This window comes from Schistocerca piceifrons, chromosome X (genome assembly GCF_021461385.2).
Source record: "Schistocerca piceifrons isolate TAMUIC-IGC-003096 chromosome X, iqSchPice1.1, whole genome shotgun sequence".
In the NCBI taxonomy this organism is placed as follows: Eukaryota; Metazoa; Arthropoda; class Insecta; order Orthoptera; family Acrididae; genus Schistocerca; species Schistocerca piceifrons.
The window spans coordinates 188,475,662-188,490,298 of record NC_060149.1 but is presented as its reverse complement, the minus strand read 5'-3'; the positions used below and the strand labels follow the sequence as shown (position 1 = coordinate 188,490,298).

The 14,637-nt window shown below is 44.7% G+C and overlaps 1 pseudogene; it reads left to right on the top strand.

Moving 5' to 3' along the window:
* Positions 1 to 5,238: 5,238 nt before the first annotated feature.
* Positions 5,239 to 5,356, top strand: LOC124723702 (annotated as a pseudogene).
* Positions 5,357 to 14,637: the final 9,281 nt, after the last annotated feature.

Genomic DNA, 14,637 nt, shown 5'->3' with positions numbered 1-14,637 from the left:
GGGTGAATGGCGGACAGTGGTGGGCTCGCGCGTGCCTGGCCGAAAGGCGAAGGTGGGATCTGGCCGCGTGGCAGCTGCCTTACCCCTTTCCAACAGGTACGGGGTGCTTCCTAGTGGTGATGACATCGTTTCCGAGCCACCACAGGATGCCTCGCCTGTTGGGCCAGTGGCCGATTCTCCGGCAAGGTCCCGACAGTCACAGAGGGCGGGCCTATTAGTTATAGGGAGCTCCAACGTTAGGCGGGTTATGGAGTCCCTCAGGAAAATAGCGGGTAGGTCGGGGAAGAATGCCAGTGTGCACTCGGTGTGCCTGCCGGGGGGTCTCGTCCGTAATGTGGAGGAGGCCCTTCCGGCAGCTATTGAACGCACTGGGTGTGACCGGCTGCAGATAGTAGCACATGTCGGAACGAATGACGCCTGCCGCTTGGGTTCTGAGGCCATCCTTGGTTCCTTCCGGCGGCTGGCTGATTTGGTGAAGGCAACCAGCATCGCACGCGGAGTGCAAGCTGAGCTTAATATCTGCAGCATAGTGCCCAGAGTCGATCGCGGTCCTCTGGTTTGGAGCCGTGTGGAGGGTCTAAACCAGAGGCTCAGACGACTCTGCGACTTTAATGGTTGCAAATTCATCGACCTCCGTTATTGGGTGGAGAACTGTAGGGCCCCCCTAGACAGGTCAGGCGTGCACTACACACCGGAAGCAGCTACTAGGGTAGCAGAGTACGTGTGGCGTGCACACGGGGGTTTTTTAGGTTAGAGGGACCCCCCCTTGGGCGAAACGATAAAATACCTGACGGCTTACCAGAGAGGACATTATCATCGTTGATAAAGAACGTCCGTCCTCAGAGACCAAAAACAGGAAAAGTTAACGTAATATTGGTAAACTGCAGGAGTATCCAGGGCAAGGTTCCTGAATTAGTATCTCTTATTGAAGGAAATAGTGCGCATATAGTATTAGGAACGGAAAGTTGGTTAAAACCGGAAGTGAACAGTAACGAAATCCTAGACACAGAATGGAATATATACCGCAAGGATAGGATAAACGCCAATGGTGGAGGAGTATTTATAGCAGTAAAGAATTCAATAATATCCAGTGAAGTTATTAGCGAATGCGAATGTGAAATAATCTGGGTTAAGTTAAGTATCAAAGGTGGGTCAGATATGATAGTCGGATGCTTCTATAGACCACCTGCATCAGCAACCGTAGTAGTTGAGCGCCTCAGAGAGAACCTGCAGAACGTCGTGAAGAAGTTTCGTGATCATACTATTGTAATAGGGGGAAACTTCAATCTACCAGGTATAGAATGGGATAGTCACACAATCAGAACTGGAGCCAGGGACAGAGACTCTTGTGACATTATCCTGACTGCCTTGTCCGAGAATTACTTCGAGCAGATAGTTAGAGAACCAACTCGTGAAGCTAACGTTTTAGACCTCATAGCAACAAATAGACCGGAACTTTTCGACTTCGTGAATGTAGAAGAGGGTATCAGTGATCATAAGTCAGTGGTTGCATCAATGACTACAAGTGTAATAAGAAATGCCAAGAAAGGAAGGAAAATATATTTGCTTAACAAGAGTGATAGGGCACAAATCGCAGAATATCTGAGTGACCACCATCAAACGTTCATTTCTGAGGAAGAGGATGTGGAACAAAAATGGAAAAAATTCAGAAACATCGTCCAGTACGCCTTAGATAAGTTCGTACCGACTAAGGTCCAAAGCGAGGGGAAAGATCCACCGTGGTATAACAATCATGTACGAAAGGTACTACGGAAACAAAGAAAGCTTCATCATAGGTTTAAGAGTAGTCGAATCATAGCTGATAAGGAAAAGCTGAACGAAGCGAAAAAGAGCGTAAAGAGAGCAATGAGAGAAGCATTCAACGAATTCGAACATAAAACATTGGCAAACAATCTAAACAAGAACCCTAAAAAGTTTTGGTCACATGTAAAATCGGTAAGCGGATCTAAATCCCCTATTGTCACTCGTTGACCACGATGGCACCGAAACAGAGGACGACCGAAGAAAGGCAGAAATACTGAATTCAGTGTTCCGAAACTGTTTCACTGCGGAAAATCGTAACACGGTCCCTGACTTCAGCCGTCACACGGACGCCAAAATGGAAAATATTGAAATAAACGATATCGGAATTGAAAAACAACTGCTATCACTTAGTGGCGGAAAAGCATCCGGACCAGACGAGATACCCTTAAGATTCTACAGTGATTATGCTAAAGAACTTGCCCCCTTTCTATCAGCAATTTATCGTAGATTTCTGGAAGAACGTAAAGTACCTAGCGACTGGAAGAAAGCGCAGGTCGTTCCCATTTTCAAGAAGGGTCATAAATCAGATGCGAATAATTATAGGCCTATTTCGCTTACGTCAATCTGTTGTAGAATAATGGAACATGTTTTGTGTTCTCGTATTATGACGTTCTTAGATAATACAAATCTCCTTCATCATAACCAACATGGATTCCGCAAACAGAGATCATGTGAAACTCAGCTCGCCCTATTTGCCCAAGAAATTCACAGTGCCGTAGACACTGGCGAGCAGATTGATGCCGTATTCCTGGACTTCAGGAAGGCATTTGATACGGTTCCGCACTTACGTTTAGTGAAAAAAATACGAGCTTACGGAATATCGGACCAGGTTTGTGATTGGATTCAGGATTTCCTAGAAGAAAGAACACAACATGTCATTCTTAACGGTTCAAAATCTGCAGATGTAGAGGTAATTTCGGGAGTACAGTTCCGCACTGTCGCCTGATAAACAAAGTAAGAGCCTACGGAATATCAGACCAGCTGTGTGGCTGGATTGAAGAGTTTTTAGCAAACAGAACACAGCATGTTGTTATCAATGGAGAGACGTCTACAGACGTTAAAGTAACCTCTGGCGTGCCACAGGGGAGTGTTATGGGACCATTGCTTTTCACAATATATGTAAATGACTTAGTAGATAGTGTCGGAAGTTCCATGCGGCTTTTCGCGGATGATGCTGTAGTATACAGAGAAGTTGCAGCATTAGAAAATTGTAGCGAAATGCAGGAAGATCTGCAGCGGATAGGCACTTGGTGCAGGGAGTGGCAACTGACCCTTAACATAGACAAATGTAATGTATTGCGAATACATAGAAAGAAGGATCCTTTATTGTATGATTATATGATAGCGGAACAAACACTGGTAGCAGTTACTTCTGTAAAATATCTGGGAGTATGCGTGCGGAACGATTTGAAGTGGAATGATCATATAAAATTAATTGTTGGTAAGGCGGGTACCAGGTTGAGATTCATTGGGAGAGTGCTTAGAAAATGTAGTCCATCAACAAAGGAGGTGGCTTACAAAACACTCGTTCGACCTATACTTGAGTATTGCTCATCAGTGTGGGATCCGTACCAGATCGGTCTGACGGAGGAGATAGAGAAGATCCAAAGAAGAGCGGCGCGTTTCGTCACAGGGTTATTTGGTAACCGTGATAGCGTTACGGAGATGTTTAATAAACTCAAGTGGCAGACTCTGCAAGAGAGGCGCTCTGCATCGCGGTGTAGCTTGCTCGCCAGGTTTCGAAAGGGTGCGTTTCTGGATGAGGTATCGAATATATTGCTTCCCCCTACTTATACCTCCCGAGGAGATCACGAATGTAAAATTAGAGAGATTAGAGCACGCACGGAGGCTTTCAGACAGTCGTTTTTCCCGCGAACCATACGCGACTGGAACAGGAAAGGGAGGTAATGACAGAGGCACGTAAAGTGCCCTCCGCCACACACCGTTGGGTGGCTTGCGGAGTATCAATGTAGATGTAGATGTAGTACCGCAGGGAAGCGTGATAGGACCTTTATTGTTTACAATATACATAAATGACTTAGTTGACAACATCGGTAGCTCCGTGAGGCTATTTGCAGATGACACGGTTGTCTACAAGAAAGTAGCAACATCAGAAGACTCGTACGTACTCCAGGAGGACCTGCAGAGGATTAATGCATGGTGCGACAGCTGGCAGCTTTCCCTAAACGTAGATAAATGTAATATAATGCGCATACATAGGGGCAGAAATCCATTCCAGTACGATTATGCCATAGGTGGTAAATCATTGGAAGCGGTAACGACCGTAAAATACTTAGGAGTTACTATCCGGAGCGATCTGAAGTGGAATGATCACATAAAACAAATAGTGGGAAAAGCAGGCGCCAGGTTGAGATTCATAGGAAGAATTCTAAGAAAATGTGACTCATCGACGAAAGAAGTAGCTTACAAAACGCTTGTTCGTCCGATTCTTGAGTATTGCTCATCAGTATGGGACCCTTACCAGGTTGGATTAATAGAAGAGATAGACATGATCCAGCGAAAAGCAGCGCGATTCGTCATGGGGACATTTAGTCAGCGCGAGAGCGTTACGGAGATGCTGAACAAGCTCCAGTGGCGGACACTTCAAGAAAGGCGTTACGCAATACGGAGAGCTTTATTATCGAAATTACGAGAGAGCACATTCCGGGAAGAGATGGGCAACATATTACTACCGCCCACATATATCTCGCGTAATGATCACAACGAAAAGATCCGAGAAATTAGAGCAAATACGGAGACTTACAAGCAGTCGTTCTTCCCACGCACAATTCGTGAATGAAACAGGGAAGGGGGGATCAGATAGTGGTACAATAAGTACCCTCCGCCACACACCGTAAGGTGGCTCGCGGAGTATAGATGTAGATGTAGAGATTTCCAAACAAAAATTATACAGAAAGTAAGAGGACTGGTCCCATTAAAGAAAAAATTAAAATTGTGATAATGCAATAGAAGAGAGACAACGATCCTTCTTAAACTATAATTGTAACAAATCAGAAACCACACAAGAGAAATTTTTCGAAGTCAGAAAACAAACAGTTAAAATATTTAGACAAACGAAAAGAAAATATCTTAACGAGCAACCAAACCCAATTGAAGAAGACTTTAGGAACCACAGAACACATAACTTCTACAAAACGTTTGCAAATCAAATCAAAGGATACACTCCACGAGACCTCTGTTTCAGGAAACAAAATGGAAAATTGGCAGTAACTAACAAAGAAAATTGTCAAGAATTAGCCAAATATTTCTCACAACTTCTAAATTTCTCACAATCAAGTGCGGGATTCTCCAGATTACAACCAGAACACACGAATCTTCATTACTGCCAACTCGAGAAGAAATTTCTAGTCTCATTAAAAAGCTCAAAAATAATCAGTCATCATGAGAAGATGAGCCAACGGACTTGCCGCTGTGGTAACACCGGTTCCCGTCAGATCACCGAAGTTAAGCGCTGTCGGGCTGGGCTAGCACTTGGATGGGTGACCATCCGGTCTGCCTGGCGCTGTTGGTAAGAAGGGTGCACTCAGCCCTTGTGAGGCAAAGTGAGGAGCTACTTGATTGAGAAGTAGCGGCTCCGGTCTCGTAGGCTGACATACGGCCGGGAGAGCGGTGTGCTGACCACATGTCCCTCCATATTCGCATCCAGTGACGCCTGTGGGCTGAGGATGACACAGCGGCCGGTCGGTACCATTGGGCCTTCATGGCCTGTTCGGGAGGAGAGGGGGAGGATGAGAAGATGGAACTTTAGCTGAACTACTGAAGAACCTTGGTCCAAATTCCTTAAAAGAGATCACTCAAATCATCCAAGAAATTTGGCAGGAAGGAAAAATTCCAGAGGATTGGAAGTGAGCACAGATTCATCCATTGCACAAAAAGGGAGAGAGATCAGACGTAAAAACTATAGAGGGCATTTAAATTCGCCGGTCACTTACAAAATTTTATCCGCGTGTCTTCTAAAGAGGGCACAAGAATACCTAGAACATACAATTTCAGATTACCAAGAAGGCTTCCGACCTAATAGATCGTGCCCGGGACAGTCTTTAATCTTAAAACAATTTTAAAAATTAAAGCAATCACGTCGAAACCAATAATTTGCACATTTGTTGATTTTTAAAAAAAGCATATGATACTATAGATAGGCAGTCTCTATGCAATATTCTAGAGAACGCGAACTAGACGCCAAAGCGCGAAAACTAATCGAACAAACACTGTTAGAAACCAAATCAAAAATTAAATTCAAGATGAAGTTTCAGAACCATAATAAGTTAAAACAGGAGTAAGACAAGGAGATGGGATCTCGTCACTATTATTCAACACAGTTTTAGACAAAGTAATAAAAGAATGAGAAACGGAACTAACAAAACAAAACTTTTAGAAACCAACCGCACTATGAAGATGTCAAGGAAAATTGAACTTTACATACTTGGCGTTTGCAGATTCTAACCGACAGTGAAGAAACACCAGTAAAACAAATCGAGACCCACAGAGACTGTGCAGAGAAGGCTGACCTGCAATTCTTGTGTTCCAAGTTAGATATGCCGAAACGTAAGACAGATTATGGTGAAATGAACAGAGTCAATCGCTTTAAGTAGTGCCTACCTCGGTGAAATTATTAAACTAACAGGACTTGAAAAAATAGCACAAAAATCAGATGGCAGAAAATCAAGCGTCTCCACTTGTTTCAAATTTGTGTAACAAAAAATATCTATCAAAAGGCACTAAAATCAGATACTACAACACAATAATCAAACCAACAGTCACATATGCAAGTGAAATACTCTCATTGAATCGAAAACTAGATTTTCAAGAAATTAAGAAAGTGGAGAGAAAGATTAGTATAAAAATTCTGGGATCACGATACACATAAGATGGAAACAGACTGCAACCCATCGAGACAACAGAAAAAGTATCAAACGTCGAAATTGACATCAGAAAGAGACGAATGAAGTTCTACGGACAACTAGACAGATTGCCTGGAAACAGACTACTAAACGTCTATTAGGCTGTGATATCCCTTAAAGCATCAGTACCATGGGTAACTGAAGTTAAGAAGGATTTGACAAAAGCAAAAACTGACGTAACAGACACATCGGACAGGAATACATTCTGTCAAGATCTTTGTTACAAGCAACAGTTGTAAAGCGCATGCTGGATGCTGGAAAAGCCTCGCTATCAGAATGTAAATTAATATAGTTTATGTGAAGTGTGTGTAGTGATATAACAACTGGACATCAAAATGGAGGCAGACGGATGGACACTAACCGAAAAAAGCCGCCTATACTGTCGCGAGCCAGCACCCAGCATTATGCTAGCAATAATGATGTAACTTCCTGAAACCATCTCAAGATGAACCTGAATAGGTTCGAAAACCGGTTCATGGAATAAAACATAATTTATTCAAAATAGTCACTGGTTGCAGTTTTGTATAACTTATTTACGTCTAGATACGACTCTGACAGTAAGCATCCTGTCTGATCACCCGCTTCCATTCACGTCCATTGTGCATTCCAACGGAGTTGGTCAATTCCAGCAGGACAATGCGACATCCCCACTTCCAGAATTGCTACAGAGTGGCTCCAGAAGCACTCTTCTGAGTTTAAACGCTTCCGCTGGCCATCGACCTCCCAAGATATGCACATTATTGAGCATATCTGGGATTCCTAGCAAGGTGCTGTTCACAAGAGAACTCCACCCTCTCGTACAGTTACGGATCTATGGACAGCCCTGCAGGAGTTATGGTGTCAATTCCTTCCGGCTCTACTTCATACATTAGTTGAGTCCATGCTACGTCATGTTGCGGCACTTCTGCGTGTTCGTGGGGGCCTACACGATATCAGGCTGGTGTACTATTTTCTTTGGCGCTTTAATGTATTACGTTATCTCGCAGTAATTTGAACGTGCGCTCTCGGGCTTACCAAATAAGCCAATGCTGTCGCCGGCCGCGGTGGCCGTGCGGTTCAAGGCGCTACAGTCCGGAACCGCGGGACTGCTATGGTCGCAGGTTCGAATCCTGCCTCGGGCATGGATGTGTGTGATGTCCTTATGTTAGTTCTAAGTTCTAGGGGACTGATGGCCATAGATGTTAAGTCCCATAGTGCTCAGAGCCATTTGAACCATTTTTTTCGAGCGAGGTGATGCAGCGTCTTGGACACTGTACTCGCATTCGGGAGGACAACGGTTCAATCCTGCGTCCGGCCATCCTGACATAGGTTTTTCGTGATTTCCCTAAATCGCTCCAGGCAAATGCCGGTATGGTTTCTTTGAACGGACACGGCCGACTTCCTTCCCCGTCCTACACTAATCCGATGAGACCGATGATCTCGCTGTCTGGTTCAAAAATGGTTCAAATGGCTCTGAGCACTATGGGACTCAACTGCTGTGGTCATAAGTCCCCTAGAACTTAGAACTACTTAAACCTAACTAACCTAAGGACAACACACACAGCCATGTCCGAGGCAGGATTCGAACCTGCGACCGTAGCGGTCGTGCGGCTTCAGACTGTAGCGCCTTTAACCGCTCGGCCACTCCGGCCGGCTCGCTGTCTGGTCTCCTCCCCCAGACAACCCAACCCAACCCTCATATTCACTTGAGCTTGCTTACCGTAGTCATGCCTTTGTGTCTCTACATAATTTTTTACCCCACCCCCCAAAAAAGAATACGTTCCTCTCTTACCAGATTAAATATTCCCTAATGAGCTCCGTTTCAAAATTTTTCTCGTACGCCACGGTTGGTTTGTGAGTGAATTATTTCTGAAGAATCTAAAAATTCACACTCATACAAACATTGAATGTTTTATGCATCAGCAGCATTTTTAAGATGCAAGGGAGTAAGCAATATTTTTTGATTCAGAGAGGCTTAGATATTTGCTGTAATGTGTTTACTATTAGTCATGATGATAATTCAGCATCTCTGTAATATGGCCGCAGGACACAGGAAAGCTTCAGTTTTTCTACGTACGCATTAGAGCTGACAATATTATAAATCAGGTTCTTCATAAAACTCTAAGCATACCATAATATGATGCAAAAGTAATTTGGCACCGGATTGTGTCTGTGGCAGCCGAGATTAGAAGTTAAGTTCGGTAGTAAGAACTGTTTCTTCTCTCAATTGCAGGACGCTTGGGTTAATGAATGTGCAGCGTAGAAGAGAAAAGTTGGTGTCTTCAGTTCTGAAGCGGATCGTAATGACAAGGAGATGGTTAGCGCATATCTCGAGCTGCAAGGCAAGCGGCTGTTCACTTATCCCTTGTGTTGGCAGTGTCGCTGGGCTATTTGCGTGCACGAATCGAATTTAGCTCAGGTCGTGCATAAGACTATTCGCACGGAGCGGCCGCCACTCACCTACTCGTTCTTTTTATATCTGACCGCTGCTTGTACAAACACAACGTTTCGCGGCTGCACGTCCGTATTTGTGCTCTAAACGTATTTTCATGACAAAAGGTCGCGGCTACAGAAACGCACGGCAGCCTGGCTGAAGTTCAACGCTTCGCTCAATTTACGCTTACGCAGCTGTTTTCCCTCGTAATCTGGAATAATGGGGTCTCGCAGCGCTTCGAAAATAGCAAACCATTTCCAGAATAAATGGGAGTAAAGTAAGCGAACTAAAACTACTCTTTCCTAGTAGCTGATGTTTGTGATGAGAATTTCTAAGTTCGAACATTACATTTTAAGCACAACCATGTTCCTCATAGACCTTGTTGCTTTCCTTCTTTATTTTTTCCACGATGAAATAAACGACAAAAGTGAGAAGGAGCTTTCAAGGAAGTTAGCGAAATAACTGTGGAGGGCTTAATAACGTATTTATATTACTTGTTAGGTGAGTTCTCTTCTTTTACGGTTCCTGTATATGAAAATTCTCGTATTAAAACACAAGGAAGATCGTGTTATTGACGCAAGGGTCACAACAAACCGAGCACAATCTCGAACAGAACAGTAAAATTGACTGCGGCCTTTACATAGGAACCGTCCCAAACTTGTACAGAAAAGAGCAATGCTACACACCACCTTCAGAACCGACGGTTTGTTGGCATCAGTGTAGAACGCCAACATCCTGACCGACCTAGTGTTCCGTCTCCAATAGGCCAGTTGTTAACGGAACGTTAAATCGCAATTTCTTTTAGAAAAGTATCTGACATACAATGTCTAGAGCTTTGTAATGTATATACAGTTTTTCTGTTCATCCGTAAGGTTATGAAGGCAGAATAGCGGCCAGAATAGAGTCAAGGAAACTGGTACAACTGCCTAATATCGTATAGGGCCCACGCGAGCACGTGGAAGTGCCGCAACACGACGTGGCATGGACTCCACAAATATCTGAAGTAGTGCTGGAGGGAATTGACACCATGAATCCTGCAGCGCTGCCCATAAATCAATAAGACTACGAGGGGTGGAGATCTTTTCTGAACAGCACATTACAAGGCATGCTCTATAATGCTCATATCTGGGGAGTTTGGTGGCAGCCGAAGTGTTTAAACTCAGAGGAGTGTTCCTGGAGACACTCTGTAGCAATTCTGGAAGTGTGGGGTGTCGCATTGTCCTGCTGAAATTTCCCAAGTCCGTCGCAATGCACAATGGACATGAATGGATGTGGGTGATCAGACAGGATGCTTCCGTACGTGTCACCTGTCAGAGTCGTATCTACACATATCAGGGGTCTCATATCACTCCAACTGCACACACCGCACACCATTACAAAGCCTCCACCAGCTTCAACAATCCACTGCTGACATGGAGGTTCCATTGATTCGTGAGGTTGTCTCCATATCCGTACACGTCCATCCGCTCCATACAATTTGAAACCAGACTACCAGACTCGTCCGACTAAGTAACATGTTTCCCGTCATCAACAGTCCAGTGTCGGTTCGAAGGGCCCAGGCGAGGCGTAAAGCGTTGTGTCGTGCAGTGATCAAGGATACACTAGTGGGCCTTCGGCTCCGAAAGCCCATATCAATGATGTTTCGTTGAATGGTTCCCACTGAGACTTGTTAATGGTCCAGCATTGAAATCTGCAACTATTTGCCGAAGGGTTGCACATCTGTGACGTTGAAGGATTCTGTCCAGTCGTTGTTGGTCCTGTCTTGCAGGATCTTTTTCCGGCAGCAGCGATGTCAGAGATTTTATGTTTCACCGAATTCCTGATATTCACGATGCACTCGTTAAATGGTTGTACGGGAGAATCCCCACTTCATCGCTACGTCGGAGCTGCTGTGTCCCATCGCTCGAGCGTCGACTATAACACCACGTTCAAACTCACTTAAATCTTGATAACCTGCCATTGTTGCAGCAGTCACTGATCTAACAACTCCGCCAGACACTTGTCTTATGTAGGCGTTGCCGACCTCAGCGCCATATCCTGCCAGTTCACGTATCTCTGTATTTGAATACGCATGCCTATACCAGTTTCTTTGGCGCTTCAGTGTAGTAGCCTCATCACTTCAGGAAGACGTGGATCCCGTTACAAGCTATCACAAGGTGGACCAAAGACACACGTATAGAAGCGATTTTTCACGTTCTCCTGGCGTATACTGCGGCTGTACTGCCAGTTTCTAGTGTCCAACGAGTACGATATTTCAAGCGGTGAGTTCGTCAGCGCAGCCGACGATAGCGACATGCCTAATCACCGAAATATTGTGAACGATGGGCACTGTGAACCAGCAGTGCACCCGCGAACTGTTCGATCAAACGTACAGAATATCGGACAAGATTTGTGTTTGGATTAAAGAGTGCAAAAATGGTTCAGATGGCTCTAAGCACTATGGGACTTAACACCTGAGGTCATCAGTCTCCTAGACTTAGAACTACTTATACTTAACTAACCTAAGGACGTCACACACATCCATGCCTGAGGCAGGATTCCAACCTGCGACCGTAGTAGCAGCGCGGTTCCGGACTGAAGCGCCTAGAACCGCTCGGTCACAGCGGCAAGAGATCCTAACCAATAAATCTCAGCACGTCTTTCTTAGCGGGGAGGGTCCATCAGATATGAAATTAGCTTCGCGCGTAGCCAGAGGGCATGCTATAGGTCTATTGCGAATTCAAGATACATAGAAATTATCCGAAGTTTAACTTCGGAAGTTCCATGAGGTAGTCAGCGGTTGATGTTGTTTTGACTAGGGCACTTGCAGCGATAGAAGATTGTAGCGAAATGCAGGAAAACGTGGAGAGGAGCCCAGAAGATCCACTTTTCGTGTAGAGACTCGCACTTGACCGTCAACGAAAACATACCCCTTCAGACCAAAAAGATTAATAAAAACTACCGACGTTAAGGTGCTTCAGGTGTCTCCCTCCACTTGAGTACAACACAGTTTTTGCTTCTTCAAAATATTCTGGAGAATATCTTGAGCACTTGATTTAGAGATGTAGCTGCATTGCTGTTTGCGACAACAACGTACACTCAGTAAGGCCGCACGTTTACTACTTAACGCTACCTGCTTACAGCTGTCTGGTTGCATGCACATCTGTTGTTTACAATCGGTAGTTCAAGCTGCCATCATAGTTCAAATGGTTCAAATGGCTCTGAGCACTATGGGACTTAACATCTGTGGTCATCAGTCCCCTAGAACTTAGAACTACTTAAACCTAACTAACTTAAGGACATCACACACATCCATGCTCGAGGCAGGATTCGAACCTGCGACCGTAGCAGCCGCGCGGTTCCGGACTGCGCGCCTGGAACCGCTAGACCACCGCGGCCGGCACGGAAAGATCATTTATTGTTCTATTACACGGTTGACCATCAATCACAGCAAATAGTAACAATTGTTAATCATCTGCGAATAAGTGTTTGGAGAAAATTCGAAATTATGTTACCAGGTAAAACTAATTTTTGAATGGCGGATATGAGACTGACCTAATAGACCAAGGTAGGAGCTGACTTATAAAACTATCTTTCCACTGATTCTTAAATACTGTCGCCAGTCTGGGATATTTACCAGGCATGATTAATAGAGGAAATCGAGATGATTCAAGAGGACAAGCGCGTTTTTCATTGGTTCGTCTAATACTCACTGAACTCCAGTAACAGGCGCTGCAAGAGACGCAACAGGAAGCAAGATTAGGATCAAATTCTCTTTCACGTCGAGTACCGTAGAGGCTCAAAATGGGAAAGGGCGCCCTTTTCAAAAGAAAAATCCCTGCATTTGCGTTAAGTGAATTAGGGAAACCACAGACAAAAGCCTTGATGGCTCGACTGGATTTGGACCCTTTGTCCTTCCGAATATGAGTCTAGTTTCTTAAACAACACGTATAAGAGAGGCGTTGTGCACCACGGAGAAGCTTACACATGAAATTCCGAGAGCGTCTAGAAGTACCTCGTTAAAAGACTACGAAGTACAAACACAGAGAGATTCAAGCTAATCCGAAGTTAATCTGAATATCGTTCTTTACGGTCATCATTCTCGAGACAATGTACACGAAGTGCCTCGCAGCACACACGTAAGGCTACCGGCCTTTTGTGACCGAGCGGTTCTAGGCGCTTCAGTCCGGAACCGCGCGACCGCTACGGTCGCAGGTTCGAATCCTGCTTCGGGCATGGACGTGTGTGATGTCCTTTGGTTAGTTAGGTTTAAGTAGTTCCAAGGTCTAGGGGCCTGATGACCTCAGATGTTAAGTTCAAAAATGGTTCAAATGGCTCTGAGCACTATGGGACTTAACATCTGTGGTCATCAGTCCCCTAGAACTTAGAACTACTTAAACCTAACTAACTCAAGGACAACACACACATCCATGCCCGAGACAGGAATCGAACCTGCGACCGGAGCGGTCACGCGGTTCCAGACTGAAGCGCCTAGACCGCACGGCCACACCGGCTGGCAGATGTTAAGTCCCATAGTGCTCAGAGCCATTTGAACCATTTGAATTTTGTAAGGTGGCGTGTGCCGTAGGCGTAAGCGTAATAGACGGAGGGGTGTGATAATTAAATAAATTCCTACAGCTACTATATCTGTAAGCACTTTCATGGAATGTGGAAGACCTTCGCGCATTGAGAAGTCGCGAAAGAGGTTCTTATAAAATAAAGTTTCACTGGCGTCTAATATTCTCCCATCGAAGATTTCTGAGAAGCACATTACCCACGCAAAACAACTGTACGACGGTATGTTTCACTTGAGTTCACGTTCCAACCGTCAAGTTTTTCAACGTGCTATGTATACCGGTTTAACTGCCATTTAATCGTAAATGAATTCAAATTTTAATAAATCTTCATTATTAAACACTTCACTATTAATTAATTTGCGGTGTAGTTCTGAATAATATGTCGGTTCTACTACCTTGTACTGTCGTTTCCTGTTGTCTGTCTGCCTGATCAGAGTTTCACTAAGTATCTCTAAAATGAGTGGGAACACTGTAAATGTCTATCAGTTTCCGTGTCTTACAATTTTTCTCTATCGTTACAGGGTTGCCTTAATATGACACACTCCGAGAAACGAGAAAAAAAACTGATTTCTTCTCAGACAGGCATAAATCAAAAATAACTCGGGATCCGTACCAGGATGGGTTGACAGAGGAGATAGAAGATCCAAAGAAGACCGGCGAGTTTCGTCACAGGGTTATTTGGTGAGCGTGATAGCGTTACGGAGATATTTAGCGAACTCAAGTGGCAGACTCTTCAAGAGAAGCGCTCTGCATCGCGGTGTAGCTTGCTGTCCAGGTTTCGAAAGGTGCGTTTCTGGATGAGGTATCGAATATATTGCTTCTCCCTACTTATACCTCCCGAGGAGATCACGTGTGTAAAATTAGAGAGATTCGAGCGCGCACGGAGGCTTTCCGGCAGTCGTTCTTCCCGCGAACCATACGC